The 14,058-nt window shown below is 36.9% G+C and overlaps 1 protein-coding gene across 1 annotated transcript in view; it reads left to right on the forward strand.

The window, feature by feature from the left end:
* The window catches only part of AGBL4 (ATP/GTP binding protein like 4), a 1,221,291-nt gene that overhangs the window by 144,155 nt on the left and 1,063,078 nt on the right, over positions 1-14,058 (forward strand). The window lies entirely within an intron of this gene.

Consider the following 14,058-nt stretch of genomic DNA (forward strand, 5'->3'; position numbering starts at 1 on the left):
TGGAATAAATTATGAAGATTTTTAAAGAGAAGAAAAAGTGTCACTTACAATGCTGAAAGCTTATATACCCATAAATATATTGGCTATATTTTCTCATGATAGGTAACATTATTTGATCTGTCAAATTGAAGTGACAACATTTCTTAGTGTAGACAGATTGTTTAAGAACTGTAACTTTCTACTGTTTGTTTATTATATTCCTTCAAAGTATCATTATGAATAAAAACTAATTATTGGCCAGAAAGTTGTTATATCAAATTGAAAACAAAAAAGTATCAAGAAAGAAAACTAAGAACCATGCTCCTATCAAGAGACTCCAAAGCAACTTCATCTAAGTGATGTTATTTCAATGGTGTATGGTACACAATTTAAAATATTTTCCCTAAAATTATATTGAAATTATTCACATTAATGAATAATTTTTAAATTATTATGCTACTCCATTCTGAATGATGTCAATCACTTGGTGTAAATTTAAGTTTTAGTATCTCTTTACTGAATTCATCTCGGTTCTTAAGTGTTCCATTAAAATTAGAATAAAAAGATTATTTCCTTCACAGAATTAGAAAATGGTGCCTTAGTGGGCCAATATTAGAAAAGATATGTGAATTGTTATTAAAATTTTGAATATTAAAGGATTGTCTTCACTTCAATTATTCTATAACACAATAGGTGCTTCTTGAACTATTTAATGCTCTGCTGAATTATAATAATAACCAGTTTGATCTAGTCGTTTATGTACCAGGCTAGAAAACAAGAGACCATGAAAGTCTGTTGGGTGACCTTGGGATAGTCACTCTCTCTCAACTCAGCCAACGTCACAGGGTTGTTGTTATTGTGAGGAAAATAGAAAGTGTTGGATATTTGCTACTTTGAGTTATTTGTAAAAGGAATAAAAATTAAAATAATTTAGCATTCTCAATGTAATAATTCTGTTTGTATATATAATATATTCACAATTCATACATGTTGGCATCTTTTAGATTCCTATTGAATTATCATACTAAAACTACATTTATGTGCCAGCAGAGAAGCAATAGTACTGTGTATTGCAAGTCTATTTTCTAAAAAGTGAGGATGAATTGTAGCACTCAGGATTTAATATGAGGATGTGCACTTACTGCGTAAGGGTGATCCATTGTACGTTTTCTTTTTTCTATATTCCAAACTGTATAGGTATGGGGCTCAAATTATTCTTATATACTCTTAAAACAAGAGAGAGTGACATATTGGTCTCTTTGGTCTGAAAAGCAGAAAATATACTTTTGATGAATGTGCTTCCTTTGCCTTCAGCATATCCTTAAAGAAGCAATGAGTTTTCCTGGGTTTGTAGCAGCAGCACCTCCTAAATTCAAATGCATATTTTCCTAGACTGTGCATCAGATTCATGTAATTCATACCTTTTTTAGAGGTGAAATGATTTTATTCAGATTCCCTTTTTGCATTTTGCATTGAAAGAATTGCACACCACTAATTTAATAAATTGTAACAATGATACCATGGCACAAGGTGCAAACCCAGTCAAAACTTTGTTTATATAAATTTCATAAAATATTTTATAAACTGTTTTCTATTTAAGCTTTCAACATTCGTTGCCCTAGAAAACCAGTGCAAATATATAATTATACAAATTCTTTCTTTTGGTATGTTTGGTTAGTCTGCTATCTCTCTTATTTCTATTATTCAGGGAGAAATGTTACTGAAGCATTCAGCCCCATTGTTTTGAAATGCACATATGGAAAAAGCCAAAAGATCACAACTATGAAAAATATTTTCTGAAGCTCTTTTTCTGTTAGAATGCAGAATATAAAGGTGAAGATTAGCTTTAATTATTTATTATTGTTCATGGTAACTGGGCATAGACTTTGGTTGCAGTCCCTGAATTATTGGATATTCTAGGAAAATAAAATTTTTCTCCAGTATCCTTGGTGACATTAGCACAATTTAAAGCCTCATTATGGGAATAACAGAATCCATGATAAAACTAAGTGTCATCAAATATAATATGGACTTTCTTTTTAAAAGCAATGTCTTCTAAATATAGATTATAGTAATTTACTTTCAAACAACTCATTTTCAGCATGTGACATGTTCATTAACCTCAGGTAGAAAAATTATTGTAGTGCATTAATTTTTTACCAATGAAGGCATTACTCATATTTGCAAGTATCATTAGTGTCTACCACCGAGGTGGAAAAGTCTTACAATCTTGATCCAAATGGAGGAAGCATTTGAATGTTAATGAAAATCTGTTAAATTTCGTGGGTTATCAGCTCCTGCACACTTTTATGCTTTGAATCTTAATTAGGGACCTCTACAGCACATCATTAAAGGTCTTTTGTAAAGAACAAGGATAGATATGTAATCCTTTAGTGAAATGAGATAAAAAGTTAAAAGATGTAGGAAAAAATCTTTCTGTAAGATCGTATTCAAAGTGAGGGCATGGATTTTTCTCCATGGAATTAAAGTGTTTTGATTTTTTTAAAGATTAAATTGGGATTTCTCAGATTGACTGGAAAAAAATAACGGGAGAACTAGAAAAGGTTGGGAGAATAATGTAAAGCAGATTTTTGCACTGCTGATCTCTGATTGAGCTTCAGCCGCATTAACATTGAGTGTATGTTGTGTCCCTTTTTAATCTGCTGTTTTGTATTTTAACTTTTTTAGTATTTGTTTAAACTGTTTTTATGTAAGCCGCCTGGAGTCCTTCGGGATTGGGCGGCATACAAATCTATTAAAACTTAAACTTAAACTTTCACCCCAATATGTAATTTGAAAAAAAAGAAGATTCAAATGGTTCTCACAAATCATCACTCGGTGGTACCATCAGAGTACAGATAGGTGAATGGAAAAGAATAGATACTGCTTTTTGTTCTCTATGTAATCTGACTATATTAAGAATTGAATAATATTTTAAGATATTATGTAAAGTAGTTTAGAAATAGGAATTATTTAACCTGGATATTGGAACATATTTCTAAGATATATTCCAAAGCATTCTTAAGGATAAGGAGCTTATTACTTTAATTTATTGTTTTGAGAAAAGCAAGAAAATAATATCTATTTTAAATAATAAATAACAAAATAATGATAGTTTTATATTGTTTATTTTTTTCGCTTGGTTTCAAATGTAATCTTATAACTGTCTACTGAGAAGCAAGTCACATACTGAGATCAATTGGACATATTCACAAGTGTATGAGGCAAGGATAAGAAAGAAATACTGGTTTTAACTAAACTGTCTATTTTTAAGGTGAGGTAGCTATGTACATTGTTATGGATATACTTAATCATCCATCATAATTGTCCCAAAGCTGGGTTGTTGTTGTTTTTTTTCCAAAAGACTACTGGACTTTTTTTTTTTCTTTCAAAATGTTTTGCTTCTCATCCAAGAAGTAAACTAAATGTAAAAAAAAAAAAACCAAGAAAGTCCAGTTGCCTTTTGGAAAAAGGACATTTGGTGCAGCTGTACACATTGTTCAGAATTATAAAAAAATAATTTATTTTTCTTGCTTTCTTAATGTATTACCATGAGATTTACTTTTGACTGCCATTGCTGATTTTCACTCTTTTCACTGATGTATCCAGTGGTTTGTAGTTTTGTGTTAAATCAACTGACTTCCATGTGAAGATGCCAGGCAGGCCTGATTGTTTCTAAGTACAGAAAAACTCTTGACTGAATCCTTGCAGAACACTATCATTCAGGGTTGGAAAATCTGCGTTACAGTGTTGTGATATAATGTAATTTATATTTTATATTTCCTTGTCAGTGTGTATGCTTACAGTATACATATGGAATTAAGTTTTTTTTGTCACCTGTACGTTGTATTTTCTATTTGATCCAGTCCCTTCTATTAAAAATAACTATCTTCTAGGGATATAAATATTATATCCTAATACACTATCTTACAGTTAATATTGTATTAATTGGTGATGTCAGTTTTTATTCCATGACAGTCTAGCAACAGAATAGTCACTGGCAGTAATCATTTAAAAATTCTAATTCAGTAGCTTCTTGTGAAGAAGGATGGCTGACCCCGATATCTTCATATGAGTGAACTGGGGGAGTAGAGGCTGTCCCTTTGTTGAGTAACCAATAATCCCTGAGAGGAAATATTATATTCTTCAACTGCATCTTCTGAACAAGGATAGGTTTCGTCTTATGGTTAAAACACTAGAAAGAGGAGACAGTGACTTCTAGTCCCACTTTAGCATGAAAGCCACTGGGTGGCTTTGGTCCAGTCATTCTCTCTCTGTACACTTCAGAGAGTTGTAATGAGGAAAATAGGAGGAGGAAGGAACAGGTGTAGGCTTCAAAATTTTTAGCAAGGAGTTCTCTGCCTCGTTGCTGGGTGGGTGTGGCCATGGTGGGCGTAGCCTAGTCAGCCTCCTGCACCAAGAGGGGGGTTTGCCCTCCTCAGGCTCCAGGAGGGCAAAAATGGTGTCCCCAGGCTCCAGAGGCCGAACCCCTGGTAGGCCCATTTTTCACCCTCCCCAAGCCTCCATGCGCACTCTGCACTTACCTGCATCCAAAATGGGCCGTGTGGGGACTCCTGGGAGGGGAGGGGTGGGCAGGGCCAGCCAGGAATGGAAGTTGGGGGGCTCTGATGCTGGATGTTAAAAGCGCTCGGTCTGACTCAGACTTACTGGATCTCCATCGTTGCTCTAGGCGTCTCTTTCGGCGCTTCATCTCCCGGAGTTCCTCAGTAAACCAAGGAGCCCTCCTGGATCCACTGCCTTGGATCGGCCGTAAAGGCGCAATCCGGTTAAGAGCCTCTGTCGCTGCTGAATTCCAGGCAGCAACCAGAGTCTCCGCCGGACTGCAGACAAGGGTATCAGGAATAACTCCAAGCTCCGTCTGAAAGCCCAAAGCGTCCATAAGTCGCCTGGGGTGGAACCACCTAATCGGTTCCTCCTCCCTACAGTGGGGGTTTGGTCTCCGAAAGTCAAGCCTCAGTAGGTAGTGGTCCGACAATGACAGGGGTAAGATCTCGCTACCCCTCAAACCAAGATCACAACTCCACTGCTGCGAGAGGAATATGAGGTCGAGCATGTGACCCGCCGAGTGAGTCGGGCCCCGAATTACTTGAGTGAAGCCCATGGCTGTCATGGAAGCCATGAACTCCTGCGCTCCATCAGAGTGTTCACCGAGCGAAGGCAAATTGAAATCCCCCAGAACCATAAGCCTGGGAAACTCAATTGCCAGCTCGGCTACTGACTCGAGGAGCGAGGGGAGGGCTGCTGCAACGCTGTTGGGAGGCAGGTACGTTAACAGCAAGCCCACTTGACCCTTGAGGTCCAACTTCACCAGCAGGGACTCACACCCGACAAGCTCCGGAGCAGGGATCCTACGAGGTACTAGAGACTCTCGGATAACAATAGCCACACCCCCACCCCTTCACTGGGATCGCGGCTGATGAAGCACCTGAAAACCCTCTGGGCACATCTCTACGAGGGGGACTCCTCCCTCTGGGCCCAGCCAGGTTTCAGTAATACATGCCAGGTCTGCCCTCTCGTCTAAAATTAGGTCCCGGACGAGGGGAGCCTTGTGAACTACAGACCTGGCATTTAGCGACAGCAGCCTGAGACCAGGGTCCTGATTACTTGCGCCATCTGGCCTTGGAGTGGGACTCATAGGGCCGGAAGGAGGGATCTCTGTAACGTAGCGAGCCCTCCTTCCCCGGTAATGGCCAGCCCTAAAGTCCCCGCCATATCTGCCCCTCCCTGTTAAGACCGTAATGCTCCAGCCCACTCCCGTGCCCATAGTCCCTCCACCCACCCCCACGGGCTCCGCATTTCCCGACAGGCCCTTCGAATCAATCATCCTGAGATTGGAACAGGCACAGGTCCCCCCAACACTTCTGCGAGCACTCAGTGTGGGGGAACCCGGTTCCCATCCCAATCTCGCTCACACACTGAGACACTCACTCACTCACACCCCCACACTCCCGAACCCCTGAGAACCCCCAGCAGCCCACCCTGATAAGGTGTATTAGATACTAGTATTGTTGCCTTAAAATATCTAAAAATAATAAAGATGGGATTAAAAAATCTTTTAAAAATATTATTCAAATGCATTGAATAATTTACCATTAAAATTGCTATTTTACATTGTTTACTTATTTCAGTTTTATTATGAATAATACATGCTTTCAAAAGGAATGTATATATTGGATGATTTAGTGCTAAGATGTTTATTTCCTTTCTTTTGGAATGAATTACTAATGGCAGCTTGTATCAATTTTGAAATTGGCTTCACATTTTCTATATTCAACAGCACTTTCTTTGTGTTTACATTTGACATAGAAATAATAAAGAATAATAAAAAATAATTATAACAATTTTATGGTTCTTGCCCCTAATTGTAATTATAGAAAATTTAATCTGAATAATGCAATACAGATTTTATTTGTTAGAAAATAACACACCTGCAAAATCATATTGTTATATATATTTCTTTTCCTTGTATCTGTTTTCTATGACAATATTCTAATGAATGTATGGAAAATTGTAAAATGCGAATGTTAATTGTTTTAGGTTTAAATATGTAAACCTTATTCTAGAGGGTGCTATAAAGGAAAAGAAATTAGAAAATATTGCTTCTTTCCCCTTTGCTTTTTCATCCTAGTGATATCCTGAGATAGATTTATAAAAATAAATATAAAGAGACAAATAATTGTGGGGGCTGCTACTGCTAGCAGAAACAAATTAAGATTCTCTGCAATCCATGAAGTATTAACATATCACCAATATAACATTGAGTAAAATGAGAATAAATCAGCTAAGTCCCTTTGTCAAAGAGCATCAATCAGGAGATTAAACCTTGAATTAGATGCTAAGCATTTATGTAGAATGGCAAAAATCACAATATTTCATTCTAACCCATCATTTTTTAATCACACACTTACACATCCTACCTCAGAAAAGGCAACCTATGCTCCAAGAAGCAGTTTCCTTTAAAAATTAAATTCTGACCCTTCTTTGATTTAATTTCACACATTTTATTTCTATAGCTAGTTTGGAATTCTTCCTATTGATAGTACTTCTCTTACCCTTTAGCTCTTTCCCACATAAGTATAATAACTGCATTGGCACATGGATGTTGCATTGCAGGTATATGGAATTTAGAAATTCAGGAAATACTAATTAAACACATATTCTTTACTTTCTTGTTTAAAACTATTAAAAGGATAGTCAAATGCGACTTTACAAATACACAAATGAGAATTGATAAACAGACATCAATTGTATGCTTAGGCTTTTTTATTCACCAAAATCCAAATTATAATTAGAATATTCAGATGTTAAGTAGAGACCTGGGACAGAAAATCAAATGAAAAGTACTTTATATTAATGAAAGGTAACACCTATATTTAATTGTGTGGATTGATGCACTATGCCAAGTTATGCTGCATTGCCACATTGTACCCTTTGCTTTAGTAGAGCTGTAGCTGGAAACACTGGCTGGTTTTTTACAATACAAAGTGATGTGAAAACGAAACTGTTAAAAATGGGATGTGTAGGAGTTAAAGCATCGGAATGCTACAGATTTATTTTTATACTAGACAAGTGCTTCTTTGGAAATGAACAGTTTAATAACATTACTAACGTGTTTATTAAACATTACAGCTACTATGTAATTCAAAATTAGTGTGATATGGCTTTAGCATATGCTATGGGGCAGCGGAAGGTATTCTTGTCACTTGAAGATAAGATTGCTGGCAGAGACTCATCATAAAGGTAGTCATGACTGCAAAATATCTAATCTTGTAAGGGCAAATTCATTACACTTGTGATTTCTCCACAAGGCTTTTTAAATATCATGTTTTCTACAATTGCATTGATTCAAGGCTTAAAATTTGGTATAGAATGCTTTAAACCCTAGTTGAATAAAACATTAAGGACTTGCTTCTTTATCACCATAAAAATGTTTCCTTGGCCCTGTTATTTATTGTCACTGTAATCTCCTTCATATGTTCGTTGTGTTAAGCATCACTGTCTCCACACTGTAATAAATAGTGTTCCATTAATCCTGACCAGAGGATCAAACCACATATTCTTCCTTCCTAAGAAGAGTTATGGGAAGCTGGATGGTCTGTTTAACAAAACAGTCTGGTGGTACAAAGATACAGCATTGCCCATACTTTATGCTAGGTTACGTTTCCTCTCCAGATCTCACATAAAATAAAAGACAGAGAAGTAGTGTTACTATACATTTTATAAACATTCTTCATTATGTTCCACGCTGTAGATTTGCTCAAGTGAAAAGGTCACCTTAAGCCTGAAAATCCTTTACCACAGTAGTCCCCAAACTTTCTGGCTTGGTGGCCCAGCAGCATGGAAAGAGGATAATGAGTGGCAGGTGTGCCACACACAGCTCCATTTGTATGTGGCAGGTGCATGTGTCTGCCATTCTAATGAAGGCAACTGTGCATGCAAGCACAAACTGCCACCACTCACATGAGAGGAGCTATGCACTCACCTGTTGTTCATGTGGCCCTGTTCCAAACAGGTTGCGGCCTGGAGGTTGGAGACCCCTGCTTTACCAGCTTCAGCATGATATAATATGCCCAACTTTTTTTCTAAAGTTACAGAGGACCATTTCCTTTTATTTTGAGTAAGGAATTTGAATAAGATGTTGATGATCATTTTGACCTTTATAATAAAAGTAGTAAGAAGATGCACAACTAGAAAAGCTATACAATATGATGATGAATGTACGAATAAGGATTGAAAAGTGTTTTGATAGGACAATACTCAAGTATAGTGATACCTCGGTAATCATTGCTAATTGCTTTTGGGAGGTGCAATGAATACCAAAAACGATCAATACCAAACATTTTTTCCCTATGAGTTGTGGGACAAAAAATTCATGACAAAATGTGTTGAGTACCAAATTCTATGAATTTCAAAGCAGTTGAGTACCAAGGTACCACTGTAGTTTAATCTTGCCATGTTTTCTCTTCGACACAAACTGACAATCCTGGCACAAATCACATAATAGCATTTTTTTTCTCATAAGGTAAATTATTGGATAAAATAATATATTTCACACCTTACATTTAAAGTAGATGTACTTTAGACTTCCGGGTGGTGACGTCATTGTGCCTAGAGTGGGGTAAGGGAGCTCCTCTAACCCCTAGCTCTAATTTCTTCGTGTGGGCTCTTTTTTGGAGCACTGCTGATCCCGAAGAGACCAGCAGATTAAAGGGGATATTCTGCAGACGCTGGGGTGGTAAGGCAAATCCCCCGGCAGATAGGAGAAACCCCCCTAAACGGACGGAGAAGATATCCTACCAGCTGGTTAGGACTGAGCAATGGCGGCCGCATAGAAGGGAGAAACAGAAATAGAAGCAGATGAATTCGGGTGCTTGTTATCATTGCCGACAATCCAGAGAGGAAAGCAACGTGAAACTGGCAAAGTGGGTGAGCTGAGAGAAGAAGAAGCCAGGAGAGAAGCTGTTTCTTTTACAGTTTAAGTTTGCCGGAAAGAAGCAATGCAAAGAGGCTGAGTTAGAACACACAGGAAAGGACAGCCACAACAAACCACAGTAAGAACGAAATCCCGACATGGAACAAAATTTGCCAGAAGGATTTGGAAGGTTTAAAGAAATGACTGCATAATAGTCGGGTTGGCAAACGGAGTTTCCTTTTTTTCCTGCTTACCAGCCCTTCTGCCGCTGGGTTGAATTTGTTAAGTATCTGATATTGATCTGACTGGGAGCTTGGAGCTGTGCCAGAGACAAGAAATAGAGGTTTGTCTTTTGCTTCGTGGACTATAACACTGACACCAAGGAGAGAGTGACTTAGAGAGACTAATTATTAGAACTGAATACTGAACAACCGACAAAACTGAGGGATATCTATTGATACAAGAATAAGGTGTGATGTATAAATTTATGATATTTACTAATCAAATTAATCAAATAGAATACTACTAGTATTATTACATAGGACTGTTTAAGTATTGAAAGGTGATACCAAGGAAGGATAATTGTGGAATTGTTGTTGAATATTGGTTTATACAATTATAATAATTATAATATATTATTGATATTACTGATAAGGTATAAATAAGGTAAAAGTTATAACCAATAGTGGGCAAGACCAAAAAAAGGGGGTTAAAAATGCCAACCTCATCAAAATCAGGGAAAAAGACCATAACCAATGTGAGTGCAGCAACGGCCCCCCTCCTCAAATCAAAAAACAATGGAGAGTGCGTGGGGTTTGGAGAAAGGGGAAAAGATGGCAGAATCAGCCGGACCAGCACCTACAATGCAAAACATGCAATCGATGCTCCAGATGATACAGGAGACCTTGGCTATAAGCCAAGCAGAGACAAGGAAAAATCACGAAGAATTAAAAAATGAAATGGGAGAATTGAAAGGAACAATCAAAATTGTAGACGATAAAGTTGAAAAGATACAGAATGCCTTAACAATCAACGAACAGAAAATCCAATGTATGGAAGAAAAAATACAACAATCAGATCAGAAGATGGGAAAAATGGAAATAGAATATAGGGAACTTAACAAAGAATTGGAATTGTCAATAATCCGACTTGAAAACGAAAAAGCAGCATTCTACCTAAGATTTCAAAACATACTGGAAGAGAAGGAGGAAGATCTGAAGGAAAAAATGGCTATTATTATCCTTACTGAATTTCTGCAAAAAACTGAACAAGAATTGAGAGCAAACATTGATGTGGCTTACAGGGTGAATACTAATTATGCAAGGAGACATAGGCTCCCGAGAGAGGTACATGTAAGATTCACTAAGAAAACTGCCAGAGATGAAGTGTACAAAAAAACCAGAGAAGAGACGATTATACTACAGGGAAAAGAGCTGACCACACTTAAACAGATCCCATGGAGAATCCAGGAACAACGCAAGCAATACCATTTTTTATCAAACGAGTTGAATAAAAACAGAATAATGTACAGATGGCTGGTACCAGAAGGGGTTCTGGTATCTTGGCAAGGAAAAAGATATAAGATAGAGAATTTAGAAGAAGCACACAAATTCTATGAAGAACACTGTAATAGGGAAGGAAAACAAGGAAGCAAAGAGGAATTAGAAAGTAGAGGTCAAGTGGAAGAAACATCAGAAGACAGCGAAAGAAGCAGGAGAGAAGAACAGAGACAAGAAAGAGAAAGAGCAGAGAAGGAAGACAGCGGAAGAAGTTGGAGACAAGAACAGAGGCAAGAAAGAGAGCAGAGAAGGAAGGCGCGAGAGGGAAAAGTCAGATACAAACTAGAAATAAAAGAAACAATCTCAACTAAAGATGGATCAAGAAATAACAATTATGTCGATAAACTTGAATGGACTGAACTCACAAAAAAAAGAGCCCAGATGTTTAATATTCCTAAGAAATTGAAAGTAGACCAGATATGGGTTAATTGGTATAGATGGATAGAGCAAAGAAATAAAAAGCAATGAAAGAATAGAACAACCCTCAAAAGTAATAATTATGAGTAAAACAAGGGGGTCATGATTGGTGAAATCAAATCAGGAGGATAGCTGGTACATAGACGGTAGAAGGATAGAGAAAAAAGGAAATAATATGAAAAAAAAATGGACTTGTGGAAATAACACCTTCAAGAAAACATAAACTGGACCTGAAAGAGACACCTATAACAATAGAAAAAGAAAGGAAGGGAAGAAGGAAGGAAAGGAGGGGAGGAAGGAAGTAGAGAATGGAGAGAAGAAGGAAAGGAAAGAAGTGGAGGGTGGGAGAGAGAAGGAGAGATAGTAGGAGAGGAAGAAGAAGTGTGGAGGAGAGGTAGGGGAAGAAGAAAGAAGTAAGGAGAGGTGGGTGGAAAGGAGAGAAGGAGAATAGGGGGGAAGAGAGAAAAAGAGAAGGAGAAAGGGTAGGAAGGAGAAGAAAGAGGGTAGAAGTAGGGGAGAAGTAAAGGAAGGAAGAAGGGGAAGGAGAGGAGGAAGAAAGGAAGTAGAGAAGGGAGGGAGAAAAGAAAAGAAAGAGAAAAAAAGGTGAGATGTGGAGGAGAGGTAGGGGAAGAAGAAAGAGGTAAGGAGAGATGGGTGGGAGGGAGAGAAAGAGAAGGAAAGGAGGGAGGAAGAGAGAAAAAGAGAAGGAGGAAGGAGAAGACAGAGGGTAAGAGTAGGGGAGAAGTAAGGGAAGGAAGAAGGGGAGGGAGAGGAGGAAGGAAGTAGAGAAGGAATGGAGGGAGAAAAGAAAAGAAAGAGAAAATAAGGTGGTGTCAAAGCAGGTGTGAAGGATGGTAAATAATACATTCCAAATTATACCTTATACCCCTTTTAAATGGAATAATAATTATATAAGAATGGCAAAGAAAAAAATAACTATGTGAATGTATACCTATAACCGCATGTAAGAGAATAGATGATAGTAAAAATATAAAGCACAATATAGGTAAATAATACTTGATCGTAAGTAGCTAAGTATAAATAAATAAAGAAATATATATATAAATGGATAATGAGTAACAAGATTACGAACGCAAGATAGAAATGTACAGAAAGGAAAATACTAACTGCAAAGAAACCGATTCGGAACTGCTGTATGATATACGATGGAACTTATTGTTCCTATGTTGTTTTTAAGTTATGTGGTTATTTTTGTGAATGTGTTTATGTGTTCTGTTGATGTGCTTATGTGTATAAAATTAAAAAATAATTAAAAAAAATAAAGTAGATGTAATTGAATATTTGAGTGGGGGTATCACTTGTATCACTGTCTCTTGCAAGTTTGTGTGTGTGTGTGTGTGTGCTTGAGAGGGAGACAAGCTCAGTGTTTTTAACCGCTGAATCATCACACAACATATAAAAACCGAAATCAAATATTGTCTTATATATAGTGCATAATTATTGTTTGTAGTCCAGTTATTATTTTACTGTCTTCAAAAAACTTATATTCTCTTTGAAGTAAATGGCTTCCAAAAGTATGAAAATAAAATTGTTCTTATGATTATTTTTATGTATTATACTTAATAATGGGAAGATTTCTAAGGGCATCTGATAAAAAACAAGGCAGACATTTTAATTGTAAAATAAATCTGTCCATATCTATCCACCCATCTATAGCAGCATTTACAAAACCTGTTATTTAGAGTGACAGGATGGATGGTTAAAATGTCAAAAGATAAAAGAAGTATTAAAGAAAGCAAACTTGGATAAAAGACCATTTTAAGTTTAAAGTGGCAGCCAAATACCCAGGCAAGAAAATCAGAGTTGCTGCTAAGTAAGGAGGAGTGTGTGAACATTTGTTCTTCAATCAATATTCTCCTTTCTTGTTGTTATAATAAGAATTGGCTCATATTCTATATTTCAACCGTATGGTTACTGTGGGATTTCCTTTGAGTCTTGGAAGCTGAAACTATGAGTGAATTAAAATTGCTAACACTCTAGAAAAAAGCAAAAAATAAGGGCTTTTGTGAAAGAAAAAGGGATTCTTCCTGGTTTATGGCATCTACTGAAGTAGAGAGATTTCTAATATCTCCTCTGCCCTATTTGATCTGATCCATGTCCCACTTAGCTCCTTTGTGCGTTCAAGCAGGAATGTGATGGACTGAGAGGTGCTCATTGTGGGAGAAGGCACTTGCTGTAGCTCTGAAGGAAGCTATCCTTAAGAAAATTTCACTCTGGATCCAACCAATTTTGAGTATTATCACCCAAATTTCAAATTCCTTTTTTTTACATATGGAATGAAAATGATATTTAGTTGTTCTCAATTTATTTGCTGACTTTTTTTCTTGACTTAGATGAGGCATTGTCCCTTTTATGGATTTACTGGATTTCTTTATGCATTTGTCATGTGTGATGGACAGAATTTTGCCAAACTAAAGTTATAACTTTCTAACCTAAGAGATTCTAGGCCGTGGCTATCCTAAAGCTCTTTCCCCCTCCTCCCTACAGTTTAGTATTGCATAATCTCTTAATCTGGGACTGTCTCTGAGAAAGTTTTGTCTACTCCTGCAGGTACATATTTTTATTTTATTTATTTATGTATCATATTTTTAAATTGCCTATATCCCTCAGAGTTGGCCTTTGTCTTAAGAATGTACTTTGGTAAAGTTT

This window comes from Thamnophis elegans, chromosome 5 (assembly GCF_009769535.1).
Source record: "Thamnophis elegans isolate rThaEle1 chromosome 5, rThaEle1.pri, whole genome shotgun sequence".
In the NCBI taxonomy this organism is placed as follows: domain Eukaryota; kingdom Metazoa; phylum Chordata; class Lepidosauria; order Squamata; family Colubridae; genus Thamnophis; species Thamnophis elegans.